The sequence below is a fragment of the Varanus komodoensis genome, unplaced genomic scaffold, assembly GCF_004798865.1.
Source record: "Varanus komodoensis strain SLA01 unplaced genomic scaffold, ASM479886v1 scaffold13_3, whole genome shotgun sequence".
In the NCBI taxonomy this organism is placed as follows: Eukaryota; Metazoa; Chordata; class Lepidosauria; order Squamata; family Varanidae; genus Varanus; species Varanus komodoensis.
The window spans coordinates 12,445,081-12,461,096 of NW_025335409.1; positions in this window are offsets into that span (position 1 = coordinate 12,445,081).

Genomic DNA, 16,016 nt, shown 5'->3' on the forward strand with positions numbered 1-16,016 from the left:
TTTGTATATTAGCGAATGCCCTTGGAATCTATTAAAATATGAAACTAAAGGGTCAGTGCAGTGTCATGTTGATTTGCAGTGGTGGCAGTTTCTGTTGAGATGAACAGGGCGCTGCCCCATGAACTCCATCCTGCCCCCCTGTCTTCTTACTGCCAGTCCAGGGCTAGTACAATTGTCACCCTTGAGTCAGTTTCATTAACCACAATGGAACCTAGAAAAGTATTGTCCAAACTATTCCTAGCAAAAGAGTAGTTGTGATTTTCTAGATCCATTTATCTAGCTTCCTTGGCCTAGAATCTGTGTGGTGGAAGAGCTTTGGACTGGCAATAGCTGTGTTCTTTTCTAAAAACTGCTTCTTTGGTGTGCTCTAACACCGCTTCCCATAGCAGCTCATCCAACGGTTATGGTGAAAACATTTGAAATCTTTGGCAGAAATGTATCTGGTGTGTGTGTGTGTATGTGTGTGTGTGTGTGTGATCATTCTGTAGGTAGGAAATAAGCAGAGATTAACTCACTGCCCCATTTGCCCCAAATATAGAACCATGACTGACTACTTATTTGACTCCAACAAATCTCATAAGATCTGGACACAACCAAGATCAGAGGTGGACAAGTTGTAGATGTCCAAATATTTTGGCCCACACCTTCCATCTGCCATAGTCAGCATAGCTAATGCAAAGGGAAGATAGGAGTTGCATTCCAAATCACGTGGAAGGCCACTAGACACAGGAGGAAAGTTTTGCATAAATATCCTTAGGCATGATCTTCTACACTTTAATTTACATTCTCCTGTCATGGTAACAGGCTTGGCGCATGCACAAATTGAATCCTGGCAAAAGGAAAAGGCCTGGTCTTTCCTGTCTTCACAAGCAGAGCCAAGAGGCACAGGAGTCTACGACCACCACCCTTTTGATCACCACTTGAGAGCTCAGTGCAGGCATCAGGTAGGGCAAGCCATCTGTCTACATTCCAGGAGACCAAGACAATGTCTCTAGAGCAGGCTGCCCCAACCGTGTGCCTACCAGATGCTGTTCCATTCCCAGAAGCCTCTGCCAGCATGATCCATGATCAGGAATGCTGAGAGTTGTAGGCTAAAACATCTGGAGAACACAAGCTTGGGGGAGGTTGCTCTAGAGCCACCTATCTTTCTGCAGATGGAGACGGAGCGTGCAACTGTGTGATCTGAACTCGTGCCCATGATGCCACTGTTTCCCTAAACCTGCTCCATCTCACTCAAGCATGAGGCTCCTGCCAGAGGATAGGAGTGGCTTGATGGATACAGCACTTTTTTTTTGCAATAATCAGGTGTGTCAATGTGCAAAATACAGCCAACAATAAAAATTCTGTGCACATACACAACTGTATTTATTCTAGATGCTTTAAAACGCACATTAACAAGCATGCATAGTGTCAGGATTTCAGACCTGCTTGAAATGAACACCTGGATTCAGTGGAAGTATACAATCAAGTACTCAACAGCTTATTAACAGCAATATAGTTAAATTGTGACAGTACTGAGGGGCAGCCAGTTTAAGATGGACTGCAAAGAATAGAACATACCCGAGTGTTTTATGGAGTTGGTGTCATGTGTGCATGGCAGGGAGGGGAATGAGACTTTGAATGGACAATATGCAAGAACAATATAGAAGTGTACACTTAGAATACTGAAGCATCGCGAAATCATCAGAGACACCAGGAGGTCAAGTATCTGAGTAACAGATTAAAAAAATAAATCAGAAGTTCCGGAACTTAGCAGGTTTCAACATTAGCTTTTACAGTCAGAGGTAGAAAATTCCTTTAAGGCAAAGAGTGAGCTGGCCAGGTGTTTCAGCTGCAATGGAGAATGAAGCTGCAGTGATGAATGAGTCCCCAGGAAGGTCAGTTTCTCTTTTGCTGATGGGATGACAAGAGGTGTGTGTACATTCCAATGGATCAGGGAGAGATACATTTTATGGATTGAAAACTAGTAGCATTGTATCGATTCTTGCCAATCAAGAGTGGGTGAATCATTCGCATATTCTGGGGCTCATTCTCCTCCCCCCCCCACCACCCCCTTAGAAGGAGCCAGAATGGAAAAAACTCTGCAAATTGGGGTGAAGGTGGGGGTGTGAAGGAAGACAGGCGAACCTTTCTATACTCCAAAATATAAAATTTAGATACATCAACCATACCAATATAACAATACATGCATAAATATGCATATCAAGTACTAAGTACTAGTAATATTCTATTTCAAGTACACATAACCCCTATTCAGGGGTTATGTACCTGAATAGGGTGAATATGTAAGTAGAGGGAGTGCCTTAGTTGCACCCCTCTCCTTCATCACATCTTTTCCCCGTCTGATCATGGAGAGGGCTGCTGCATGAAGCAGAGAACCTCCTTTATTTGGGAATGTCTCATCACAATCTGGAACACTGGAAATTCAGCATTCTGGCTTGTATACAGAACCGGAATGCATCTGCCTCTATAGAAGGTACGGAATGCATGGACAGGGCTACAGTCTTTTTCAAGTGAATCTTGTGATAACATGCTGCATCCTCTGATCTTAATGTTGAGCTCTGAAAGACATGTTGTCCAGTCAAAGCATCCCTAATAATTTGGAACAATTGATGACAACCAGAATTCCTTTAGTCATAAAAACACCTTGAATGCCAAGCAGTTTTGATCATATCTGTATATTGTAGCTGTAGATAGCTGTAGATTGAGCTGGCATATTGAGTCACCTTTGCTAAGCTGGAAAGGTATGAGTCTGTAGATGGACGGGTGACCACATGTAGAAGTGGAGCAGGGGGGTTGGACTCCATGGCCTTAGATGCCATCAGCCCCTTCTCTAATTCTAGTCTGTTCTTTCAGCTCCTCCCTCACCACCCAGGTTTGGCTGTTCCTTTATTGATATGTATATTTGTCAATGTGCATATTGAAATACTCAAAGCAACTTGTTCAGGGTGTTGTCACTGACACAAAAAGCCCTAAACAACTTGGAAACAGGTTATCTTAGGACTGCCTCACCCCATATGCCCCTTTCTGATCTCTGCAGTTATCAGAGATGCCATGCACACCTTGACTTTTGCATTAGGGGCATCTGCAGTACATTTGGTGTTGTAGCACCTATTCTGGGAACACTTTACCAATTGACATTACACAGGCACCCCCAGTTCTGACAGCTTCTTGAATTTCACTTCTTTACATGGGCTTTCCCCATGGTTCGTAGCACACAGCACAGAGTGTGGTTTTAGCACTGAGCAAATGCGTTTTGTTGTTAACTCTATAGTTGTTTTTATGCCATTGTATTTTATGTTCACTGCTCTGGTACCTTTGAGAGAAATGGTATATAAAATGGAATAATGAACAAATACAATTGTGTATGTATAAAGCATTAACATTTGACAACAATGCTGAAGAAACAACTACTGAATTCCAAAACTTTTAAAGCTAACTAGGCTTAATAAGGCTGCTTCTGGAAAAGGAAGCCTGGGCAAGTATCTCATTAAGGAGCTATTCAGACAGCATATATTCCAAGAGCTTTGCTCAATCCCAGTGGGAGCTGGTCTGTGAAAAGAACAAAGGGGCCTCTGACCTGCAGAGAGAACTGAAAGAGAACTAGAAAATCTTCCAGCTCTGTGGGTTTTGATCCCCGTCTTCCTTATTTGAGGTGGAAACTAGTAGCCGCTTTCTCATTAGTGATTTGGAACAGGAAAATAGCAGGAAGGGAAAAGGTTGACTTCACTGTCCTGCCCCCCAGGAAGCAACTTTTTCTCTTTTAAAGGCCCTATAAGGTTACCTTGTAATTTGTATCTCAAGCAGGAGAGAATACACATTGCAATGTGTTTGGGTTTTGTTTCCAGAAGCAAGCCTTAGATGTTTTTGCATGCTTCCTGATGAAGGGCTCTCGGGAGGGCTCCTGGGACAGCATCCAGTTGATCGTCAGTTTCCCCGCTGATTTCACTGTGCAAGTGGTGGGTCTAATCAAATGAGTAGCACAAATGGCTTCTGCTGCTTATGAGAGGGGGAGGTAGCACTTCCCAGAGGAAGCTCTGAAAGCAGTGAAAATTATTGTTGCTCAAAGGAGGCAGGTTGGCGCTCCCCCTAGTTTCTTCCTTCCCAGTTGTCCTGGAAGCACTCAACTGCCATCACACCTCTAAAGTGGGTGCCACTAGCCCAATGCAGTCAATGGGGCAGAAGAGACTCAGTGGGGAAAGAAGTGCTTCCTTGGATTGTGTCCCTAGTATTATTATTGTCAGCGTTATTATCAGCACTACTACTACTACTACCTTTCTGTACTGTCCATAGCTGAAGCTCCCTGAGTGGTTTACAATATTTTATGTGTATCAGCTTTCAACTTTCAACCAGACCCAAAGCAAGAAGTGGTAAGAAAGTGTAGGAAGGCTACAAATGGAAGATGCCAATGACTAGTTTTGCACAACATAATAAACCGTGGCAGGTTGTGAGTCAAGCTTGTTTCAGAATAGCTTGTGTTCTCTGAACCCAGCAACATGGTTTGCTACCCACACACAAGCCACTCTGTCTGGGATCAGACCACATGACATTGCTCACAGCCCACCTTGGCTTATCAGGTGGGACCAACCCAGGCAATGCCTGGACCTCTCATGCAAGTCTGCGGAAAAGGCAGGGCAACTGCACAATTAAAGCCTTGTCTGGGAGCACCCACTATCTCTTTTTGCTTATCAAAGGCCTGATAGCCTGCTGATATAAACAAGGAGTTGGTCCCCACAAGGATTCCCTGATATTGTAAAGCCTGGTTCACTCACACAACACACAGTGCTTGTCTCTCAAGCAATTAATGTTCTTACATAGTAGATTTCCTTAGACAGCTTTTATCACAATAGCTTTAATGCATCACAGTTTCAATGCAACATATATTCCTGTGTGTACCAGCCTTTTTGTACAGTCATATAACCTGATGGCAAGTGTTCCAATCCATAAGAAACCACCTTGGCAGCTTCTTTCCTGCCTTCAGTAGGGGTGACACTGACTCTGTCAAGAGCAAATTTGCTGGGAGTCTTTGGTTGTCTATCCTGCAACCACTGACCTTTGTTGGTTGTTAGCCACTTCATTTCTTCCCCCAGTATTTCCCAAAGCACACATTTCCCCCCACTGAAGTGTTCCTGTGCATGTACAGAGGTTTCCAATCAAACATCCTTAACAGGTTTTTGAAAAGCTGAGCATGCACCTTTGTTATTTCTGCTTTCATTTTCCAGTCACTGTTCCTGGTGTGTACATGATTATAGCAGGAACTGCACTTTGATCTTGCAGGCAAGGAGTGATCAGCATCCTCTATTTCCTCTCTGCTATTACTGTCATGTAGATACTTTGGCATTGCATGTGCGCATCAGTGCATTATTTTAATCTGTGGAATCTTTCATTTCTCCACTGCTGTGCCTGCTAGGCAGAACATTCTCTCTTTTTTCTTTCTCTCTCTCTTTTGGTGGACAAAAACCATGTCAGGAGGCCCTAGGAGATTCTTGAGCCACTTAAAATTTGGGGGAAGCAAAAAATCCAGGAAGGTCTGCATGTGAGTCACAGCAACACTGACTCACTCATGAGGTATTGCTCATGTATGGCTCATGAGGTGAGCAACTGCAGCCACAAGGGTACTGCTTTTCACTCTGAAAGGATGTGCCCTTCGCTAGAGTACTGTAGAGTGCTTAATCCCTGTGCGAAATCTAGGAAACACGCTGTTACCTGTCCCACTGTCCAGTAACATCGAAACGATTCAGACCAAGGTTATAGCTCCTCATCTTCCCTCTATTCCTGCAACCTGTTGTGCAAAAATCTGAAAATCTCTTAGCTAACAACCTCCAAACATAAATGCAGCACAGGGAAGTGACGGTAGGAACTACGAAACACATCAGATTTGTGCAAATGTCCTCACTGCATTGTTCCCCTGTTTAACATTTTTTCCTAGGTAGTAACATCACTCAAACTCTGATTTTCCTAGAGTCAGAATTATGCAACATCATCTCTGTATAGCCACATGCCTTTGTGTACACCTTTGTTGGGCTGGGGTGCAAATGGGTGTCTCTATGGTCTTGTGGTGATGGTCTTGTGGTGATCACCTGGGGGACTGGGTGTGTCAACAATAGCTGCTCGGGTGCAAGCTAGAGTTTAGCCCATGATGCCTTCGTAGGTTTAAACCATGCCTGTGCATTCCATGCGTGTTCTTCCATCATGCATGGTCACCATAGGTCTTCCTTCAATAAAAATGAGACAAAACCCACGAAGGCCCATAAAAGAATTTCATAAAATCCCTACTGCAGGTCTACCTTTATTAGGCCATCCAAAAGATTAAAGAAAAATTGCTATCTTTTAGTTCTTCAGTTCCCTTTATCAGATAATATAATAAAGGGGTAGGTGAAGACCGATCTGCAGACATTCACTTTCAGGTCAGCTAGCTCATGAGAAGGCTACAGAATAGATCTGGCACTACCTGTAGGACCGTGCGGAAAAGTGAAGGCAGAAATTTTGAAACCCACATTTTGGAAAACAGATAATCCAGATATTACTCAGAATAATTTCCATCCTGAGTAAAAACATAGGGTTGTTGATCATTAGACCACGGAGAGAACTTGGGCAATATGAAAGAAGCTGTAGGTATGTGTGGATGCTGTGCTAAGTTAAGAAGCTCCTAATGAAGAGGATTCTATGAAAGGGTAACCTAACGTGACCTTGGAGGCCCTAGTCTGTGATTTAGGTATTTGTTCTCTGGCTATAACTCTGCCATGAGTTCATTTTCTTGTGCAAATTATAGTGCTGGTGCTTTTAATCACTTCCTAAACAAATACTTTGGGATGCCTTCGATGCACTATGTCTGCTTAACACAATGGGGTGTTTGCACAACCATTCTGCTCATACCCACAGGGAAGCTGTAGTAAAAAGCATCTGGATGCCACTACTTTGGGGGAGTCTGCTCTACACCTTTACAGGTGTGAGGACTTCTTTTGTCCCTGGGTTACACAACTGGGCCATTTCATGTTTTGCACTTTTGGCAAATACCTGTACCACTACCTTGAAAATGCATGCGGGAACATCTGGAAATAGGTGCCAAGTCCTTCAAAAAATGAGCAAGGATTGCAACTAACTCCTACATTTAGCAGCAGAAGCTGAAGAGGCTGGGAAGAAACCAAGTACTGCTCTTCACACAGAGCACAAAATTATCAAAGGAGCAATCCTAGACAGTGTCTGGGGCAGGGGGCATAGAATAGTTCAGATTCCTAGCTCTGCGGGCAGAGATAGCAGTTTGACCCTGGAGCTGGGGACTGGAATTCAATCCGCTCCCCACCCTGATCCTTCACAGCCCGTCTGGAAAGCACCAGACCAGCAGCTTTCCAAGGTCAAGAACTTCAAGACTTTTTTGTTCTATCTAACTGTGCACAGGATTGCACTGTATCTAACCTTTTCTCTTTTAGGTTTCTAAAGGCTGTTTATGTACTACTAAGCACCAGAATGAACTTCCTCAATTAGCTTTCAAATGTGTGTGTTTTTCCAATTTCAGACTGATTCATTCTAGAAAATAGTCAGAGGAACCTGGCTTTACTCTGAGGCATCATTGCCAACCACAATAAACACTACAAGAAGAAGAGGATGAAGATGCAAAAGAAGCTGTAAGCTGTTGAGAAGCAATGAAGATGTTCCTCAAACAGAACACTTCTTATTCCAAGGCCAGCCCAGTGTATGTACTGGCTCAGATTTTCTGGAGGTTAACCGTACTTAAATTATACTCCAAAAGAGGAGTATGCTCTGAGGAAACATCTTATTTACATTGTATGGGATAGTGCAAATTAGTATTAAAAACTATCCAGAGCTGGATCCTGGGTCAAACTGAGCATAAATACATATGCATCAGTTTTTTCACAGGCTCATGTGGTTATCAAATGTCAGTGATCTGGAATTTGGAAGATTATGTACTGTATGTGCTACATTCTCACAATACACCTGTGTATGTAGGATGCAAACTGACCATTCTGTATTGGCAAAGAGTCAAATAACATAATAGGAGAGGTGCCCTTACCTTATTTATGTGTACTTGTCTGGACTTATTTAAATTATGCTGTCTGGCAACTTCCTAACAAATGGCTCCATTCTAATTGCCAAAAATAAGTCTTTGCCTAGCAGAGACACTAGAGAAAGCCTTTGCTTGTGTGAATGGTGCCGTTCAAATGAACTAATGTAACTGCCAGGCTGCCAAGATCAAAATAAATTGGCTTAGAATAACTTGCCATGGCTATTCTATTTAGTTGGCAACCTGAGAATTGCTCAGACCAAGGGTCGGCAACCTGCGGCTCCAGAGTGGCACCTGGCTCTTGAACCCCTCTGCTGCGGCTCCGTCGCTCAAAACACGCTGATCTGCTCGAAGCTCCACTCAGGAACGCAGCGCTAGCTAGTTAAGTAAATCAGCTAGTTAAGTAAATCGCTACATTCCTCTGCTAAACAAGCTTCCTGCAGGCTCTTGTGCTACACGAAAGCTGCTGAAAAGATTCTCTTTGTCCCAGTGTAATCTCCTTCATCTGAATGTTAAAAGCTGCACTTGGGACCTGTCATCACTGGCACAGCCAACGATCTACAGACCCCGGACCCGCGCCAATTTTCTGAGCTCCCCCAACCCCCGTAGGCCAACCATGGATAAATTGAAGAAAAGTTTCTGAAGAAAACCAAACGTTTAATGATACGTGGGTAGATTCATTTGCTTTTACTGCTGATGGACTTATAGGGTTTGCTGTTTAATATGAGAGCCAGTGTGGTGCAGTGGTTAAGAGCATGGGACTGGGACTCAGACGATCTGGGTTCTAGTCCCCGCTCAGCCATGGAACCAACTGGGTGACTTTGGGCCGGTCACAAACTCTCAGCCCAACCTACCTCACAGGGTTGTTGTTGTAAGGATAAGATGGAGGAGGAGAATGATGTAAGCTGCCTTGAGCCCTTTGTAGGAAAAAGGCAGGTTATAAATTGAAAAATAAATAAATAAAGCAAGCAACCCTTTAGCACTGACTTTGACTCTTCAGGAAGCTGTTCTCCTATTCACAATATATGAAAGGAGTCCTACTAGTTTATAATGTAAGATTAAAAATAACAGTTTTTAGTGACTGAACAAGAGCTGCAGCTAAATCATAATGAAGATATACATAGCATTAAGGTAAAAAATGATGTATGCTGTGTTATCTTCATTTTAGATGTCAAAAGGGTTTTGCAGCTCCCGGTGTTTCCTTTTGTGTGGGAAACAGGTCCAAATGGCTTTTTGAGTGTTAAAGGTTGCCGACCCCTGGCTCAGACCAGTTCCTTCCTCACAACTCTTATATGGAAATCTTTTCTGCAAGCACATCTCTCTGCACCTTCTGCTATGTTCTCTTTGCTGTCGCTTTGTATTCCCCTGTGTTGGTCCCGCTCCTTCTGGTTACATTTTAAAGACCCTGGGGAATGTCGCTTTTGTACAACGCTCTGCACCCACATTCTGTGCAGAATCTAGCAGTGAGTTTCAGCTGCTGCCAGTTTTCTGACTGAGACTGACTCCTACAGAGGGTAGGTCATAATATGCTGGTAGCTTGCGGCATGATTTTGCAGCAGATCATCTAGGGTGTCTGTCTTCCAGTTGTTTAACAGCTGCAACAACAAAAAGGCAGGAGTAAGAGGGTCCTGCTTATCAAGGTTGGACCCCTGATTCTTTCATCAGAGCCCTGAGTTAGATGAAGACCATGTGCCCCATCACCCTTCGTCCATGGGCACTTGCTGAAAAAAGGTACAGGGGCCCAGATGGTGCACCGGATCCTCCTTGAGTAGCTGGCTTCTTCCCTTCACCCCCATCTGCCCCCACTCCCTGAAACTTCTTGCCTGAGTTCATGTTCTGAATTAAAATGCCCTCGTATCCTGTCCACACATCCCCTTTTAAAACAGAGGTGCCCTTTGTAACAAACGTACACGTGCGCACGCGTGCGCACAGACTTTAGAGCACATGCAAATTAGCATATGCAAATTTATGCAGAAGGAATTTCTTCCCCTCTCAATTAGGCTGCAGAAATGGAAAAAGCTTCAGGGGTGCAGAGGAGGTGAACTGTATGTAGATTTTTTGTGGCTGGACTGTGTGTACAGTTCATGCAGTGAAAACAAATTCAGTATTCAGACTGAAACGTTTGCACTGAGCATGTGTTCAGAAGTATCCTGTTCCTTAATTCTAATGCTGCAACTTTATACTGTTTACCTGGAATTAGAATTAAGGCCCATTGTATTGAATGGATCTTACATCTGAGTAGGCATACATAAGATTGCACTGCTAGTGAATGAGCTCCCCCTGGGCTCCAGCTGCTGTTTTGCACTTGGCTCTTCTTAACAGACTTTGGGACTCTAGAAAGGGAAAGGGAAAGGGAAGAGAGAGTATGCAATCTTGAAGTTTGCCTGCTCCATCTTTAAAAGGTGTGATCACCCTGCAATGGACCTGTCTTTGCTGTAACATGTCGAGCAATTCTAGAACTTGAATGACAGTTTCTGTTCTCACCTTTTTATTCCAGTTGGACCCCCACTACTCTGGAATCAGGAACCATCATTCTCACAGCACTGGGAGGAGCTGCTCAGAGAAACTAGCTCTTGGATATAGAATGGCCTATGCAGCTTAATAAACAGATGAGAAACTCCCTGGTCACCTTGTGAATTGTAAAATGTCTTTAACACAGATGTGAAAGGCATGCTTTCTATGGTAGCTAAATTCATGTTAGCAGCCCTTGAAAAAGTAAATCTACCTTTGTGCAGATTGTGAGAGAACGTCCAGGGTATGCCTTGAGACCTTGAGAGATACAATCTTTTCTTTTTTTTAAATCACACTTGTGTGAACCGGAAAGTAACACACATGGTTCAGGTTTCCTGCAAATACAAGGTACTTTAAAGGTGTTAAAGGCTACATTTCTATGCTTGCTTATCTTTGAACATAGTAAGGCTTACTTCTGAATAACTATGCACAGATTTGCACTGTAAAACTCCAACCTGGACTATAGTTACTCTTCTTAATTGTGATAATTCAACAGCCATCCTCTTCCCAGTTAACAGTATGCAAATTTAAAGAAACACAGTTTGGATACCAGAACTCTTTTCTATTGCTTTCTTGTAATAATTGTATATTCAGCTCCAATCATTTATATTGAAATAATAGTGTAAGTATGTACATTTCTTTTGAAGGTCTACCTTTCCCATGAGAAATCCTTGAAGACTAAATCTGTAAAGACAATTACTCACTTCAGGCCGTGTAGGTAAGAATAACAGGGGCAGTTATGAGAAAATGTCTCACAATCAATTGTTTCAGCGCCTTGGCTTCCTCCAAGTGATATTGTTTACCACTTCCTTTTAACATTTTAGCCAAATTTGGTTCAGAGATAACACACAGGGCCAGGTCTAGTGACTTCTTAGTGCTTAAAACAGTATTTAAATGTGGAGATCTTATCTGAAGTTATTCAATGTGATACTTATTCATGTATTCGTCAACATGAATGATGGATGAGCTACTGTCTTTCATGTTTCTTGCCTTTAAACCTTCTCATTTCCAGTGCAAATTATTCCGGACCAAATATAGGCACAATTGTCTTTCTTCCTCTTATTCAGGACCTATAAATCAGACAGTCATTTTAAATAACTAGTCAAGATGAGTTAATATTTTGTCATCTGTATTTCTGTTAAATTTAGGAGGAGAAAAGAGTTGATTCTATACAAATGTTGTTAGGCTGCTTGAAAATAAATTTTTCCAGTTGATCTAATCCTGAATCACAAATAATTTATTTAAAGGCAGCTTTGTTGGATGTATAGAGCTATGCTTTATTGTGTTAAATTAGTAGTCTATCCAGCTCAGTATTGGCTCTTATAAGTTATCAGACAAAGGCACACCTTGTATATATAGCAGGGATTTCACATTTCTTTATATTAGATAATGTGTATGGATTGAGAAAGAGAGAGAGAGAGAGAGAGAGAGAGAGAGAGAGAGAGAGAGAGAGAGATGACAGGGAGAGAGATGACAGGGAGTATCTGTATATCATGCTAATCTAGCACAAAGAGACCTGAGATAAACCCTTTTGTAGGGTTCACTGTAGCCAGTATGTCTTTGTTCAGGCTGAATCAAAGAAACACTCTGCAGCATGGCACTTCCCACAGAGAATTTGATTTGTTTCCTTGGTTGCTTTTCCAGGAGCCACTGATGGGAATCCCAATTTTCATAAAGTATGAAGATGCAAGCAGGATTTAAAATTTCAAAACTCCAGTTACAGCTCTGAACTCCTCATGTTTCTGTTTGTCTAAAACTTATGTATGAGCCTATAGATGGAGGATACAATTTTATGCACATTCAGACAGAATGGCAGGACTTGTTCCTGAAGAAATATGCATGGAATTGGTCTCTAAAATATAAAAGTGGCACAAAGGATGCTTCTAGATGGAGGGCTCCTGGGTGCTAACCAATCACAAGGTATTGTAAAGCAACTCTACTTTTTTTACTTAAAAGATTTTCTGCTGTAAGAAAAACAAATGAAGGAAACAATGGGGAAACACAGGAGGGATAAAGGTATTAGATGTCACTGTCTGGTTTCCCCAGTAAAACTCTGTGAATAAGGCAAGGTGATGGTGTTATAAAAGTCTCACCTAAGCACACAAAATATTATACAGTATTCCCAACTGATATTTTTAATGCTATCAGACTGTTTTTCTGTTTCCCTTTTCTGAAGAGAAAAGAAACTGTTGCTACTGCTGAACCAAGTTCTGGTGAATTACTGTTTCATTACTTTTGGAAGTGGGCTCTGCCCATCCATCTGGAAAACCAGGAAGTGGGGAGTCATTTGCTCAGCTGTATGACAGAAGTCCTTTGCACATACTCATTAATATTCTTTTAACATCCTGAGTGCCATTTGGGAGCTGGAAAGTTAGGTTATAAATCAAAGAAGTAAACCACTGCACCAGTGAAAATTAATCCCCAGCTTTGTTAATAAAAACACTATCATGCTCCTCTTTTCCTCCCTGCCTCACTAGAAACCTGTGTACTAGCAAAAGGAATGAGCCGCTGCTAAAGTTGAATTCGTTTTTCTAATAGGGGAACAATCTTTACTGAGTGATTGTTCCAACAAACCTCTGAGCAACCCAAAATCTGTTTAGCATTTAGCAGAGGCTAATCTAATTAAAACTACAGTCTTACACCTGCCTACTTTGGAGAAAATCCCATTGACTATATTGATACTTCTGCACAGATATGAATCTGCACAATCCCTCCTGCACTTCAGGTCAAAGCTGAAACCGTTTTTCCCCTGGTAATTTGACTCTCCTGTCAAGAACTTGATACCTTTGCGGAAGTCAAGATCCACAGGTTGGGAAGCATAGTATACGGCAGGCTTCTCCGATCTGTTGCATGGGTTGGACTACAATTCTCATAACTTCCAGCCAGCATGCTGAAGGTTGCTGGGCTGAGGAAGGCTGACACAGGGAGAAACCTACATAATGTTTCCGATCTTACATTTTGTATGTCATGTTTTTATGCCCATGTCTTTTATTGAAGTGTGACGTGAATATGCCATATTTATTTATTTATTTATTTATTTATTTAGCAGACTTATATGATAGATAGGCACATAAATAAAGACATTGCATACATCAACTGTGTTGTCTGTTTCCTTGATTAATCTACATGTTTTCTTCTAGTATAATATCTTGTGCGAGAAATTACATTCAGCAGTACTCAATCCAGCAAATGCACATGAAAAGCCCTGCAAGTTGTTATTTGCTGAATAGGCATTCACCCCATCCTTCGATACAACAACCCCTGCTACCACATGAAAAGGATGCACATGTAAAGCCAATGGACGCAATGTTATTTTTACAACCGTTCATTACAACAACCAAAGAGGAAGAATACTGGATGCAATAAAAATACAATACAAAAAACACAATAGTTCATAATTAAGAAAACTTACTTATTGCTCATTATGGAGAACAAAAGCAAAAAATAGAAATCCGCCACTACTAATAAACCTGCTTTATCATGAGTATGCATTCTCAGAATCAGAGAGTCATGTGTGTTGTTATGAAAAAGCATACCTGGACACATGCCCCAGAATTGCCCCAATTGTCATTATCTGCCTTAATACAAATATGTTATTTCTGTTGCACAGTTACTGGAGACCTTAAGACCCAGTCCCTTAATTGACCAGTAGGGAGTATAGCATGAAGGCACTGAGCCAGGGGTCCTCAAACTTTTTAAACAGGGGGCCAGTTAATTAATTAAAATAAATTTAAAAGTTAATCATTTTTTAAAAATAATTAAAATTAAAAAATAATTAAAATATTTAAAATGTTTGCTCTGCTCCCTCAGGCTGCAGCAGAAGCCCAAGATGAGGTGGGGAAGAGCATGTCCATATTCAAGGGACATAGCTACGACACAACCAAGCTAAAACACAACCAGTAGTATTTTGCATAATGCAGCTGATGACTGCAACTGGCATTTACAAGAATGAAGCAAAAATACTAAGGATAAATACTGTTAATGCCATTCTTAGTATTTGAAGCAATTCAGCCCAGAACAATTCCCACAATAAACAATGGCTGTATTTGGATGCAGAGCTAATGACCATATTTTACCATATTTACCATATTGCCAAAATGGTACTGTCCAGGTGAGTTGGACTACAACTTCCATTGGCCATGCTGGTTGGGCATGATGGAAATTATAGTCCTCGCCACCACCCTGGTTCCTGGAAAGAGCAGGAGTGGGAGAGGAAGGCTGGAGAGACGAACGCAGAGCAGCTCCCCCGGCCAGGAGAGGGTCACGAGGAGGGAAGTAAAGGCTGCTTTCCAAAGCGAGGGGAGGTGAGGGAAGGGGCCGCAGCTAGTGGAGAGGTGTACCTCACCTCTCCCTGCCATGTGGGGAAGCACGGCAGGGAAGCATGGCAGCCACTCAACAGCGGTGGAGTGCCAAGTGAAGGCCGCCCTCCTCTCTTCTGTTTCCCACTCTGTATTCCTGCTCTGTATATGCGTGCAATGCGGGTGGGGGGGGAATCCAGTGCATGTGCAGTTGAGCTGTTACAATTTGGCACATGCACTAGCTCTCTGCTCAGTTTCAGAGAACGCCTGCACTGGCTCAGAGCTTTTGGACTCGCTTGGAGATCATTCCAAGCGAGTGCAAAAGCTCTGAGGTGGGCTGGATAAATGAGCATGCAGCAGGAGGTAGTTTGAGGACCCACACACCAAGCCTTTCAGCCTGAAGAGAGACTTTCACTTTTCTTTGTCTACTCATTGTTATGGTAGTTGCTTGAGGACAGTAAGGAGTTGAGAGCTTGTGGAATTCAAGAAAGAGGTGGAGGAGAGTTACACAAAAGAAAACACATTTATGGTCATGGAGAGTTGCTGGAGGACACAGAGTGAGAAAGAAAAGCTGTGGGGAGGGGAACAACATGGGGAGGTCTGTAAGTGCTCAATGGTGAGAGAAAAGCATTCAGCATATGCTCTTATTCGAATAATCTTAAATTTGTACATGTGCGTATGTAATATATATGATGTGCTTTGAATTGGGGTAGTCTGAAGCCAGGGTAGATTTGGGCAGACATCACATCTTGCGAGAACATAGTTTAATTTCTCTCAAATACTGCAAGAAGGAGGGACTGTGGCTGAATGACTGCAAGGTCCACCTTTCAATCCTAGGAAGCCATTTACCGTTGGTGCGAGTGACTGTGCTTTGGAGGGGAAGGGTCAAGGACGTGGCCGGCGTGATGGCCTTTTCCTCCCGATGCCACTATCCTTCACTATGAGTAACGCTTAACCTGGATTTCAAGCATTGTCATCCCCCGGCTTTGGGAACTTTACCGGTTCCTTGCCATGCTAGCTGGGGCTTGCCGGGAATCGTTGACCATTTTGCTGCCCGAGCATGCATCGCAGTCATTTCTCTTGAATTTTAGTCCTGCATCGTCACAGTTCTCGATCTAGGGACACCTCGTGAGGAAGCGGCTCCAGGCCACCACGGTCCGCCGGAGTCCGAACCAGCGCGCGCC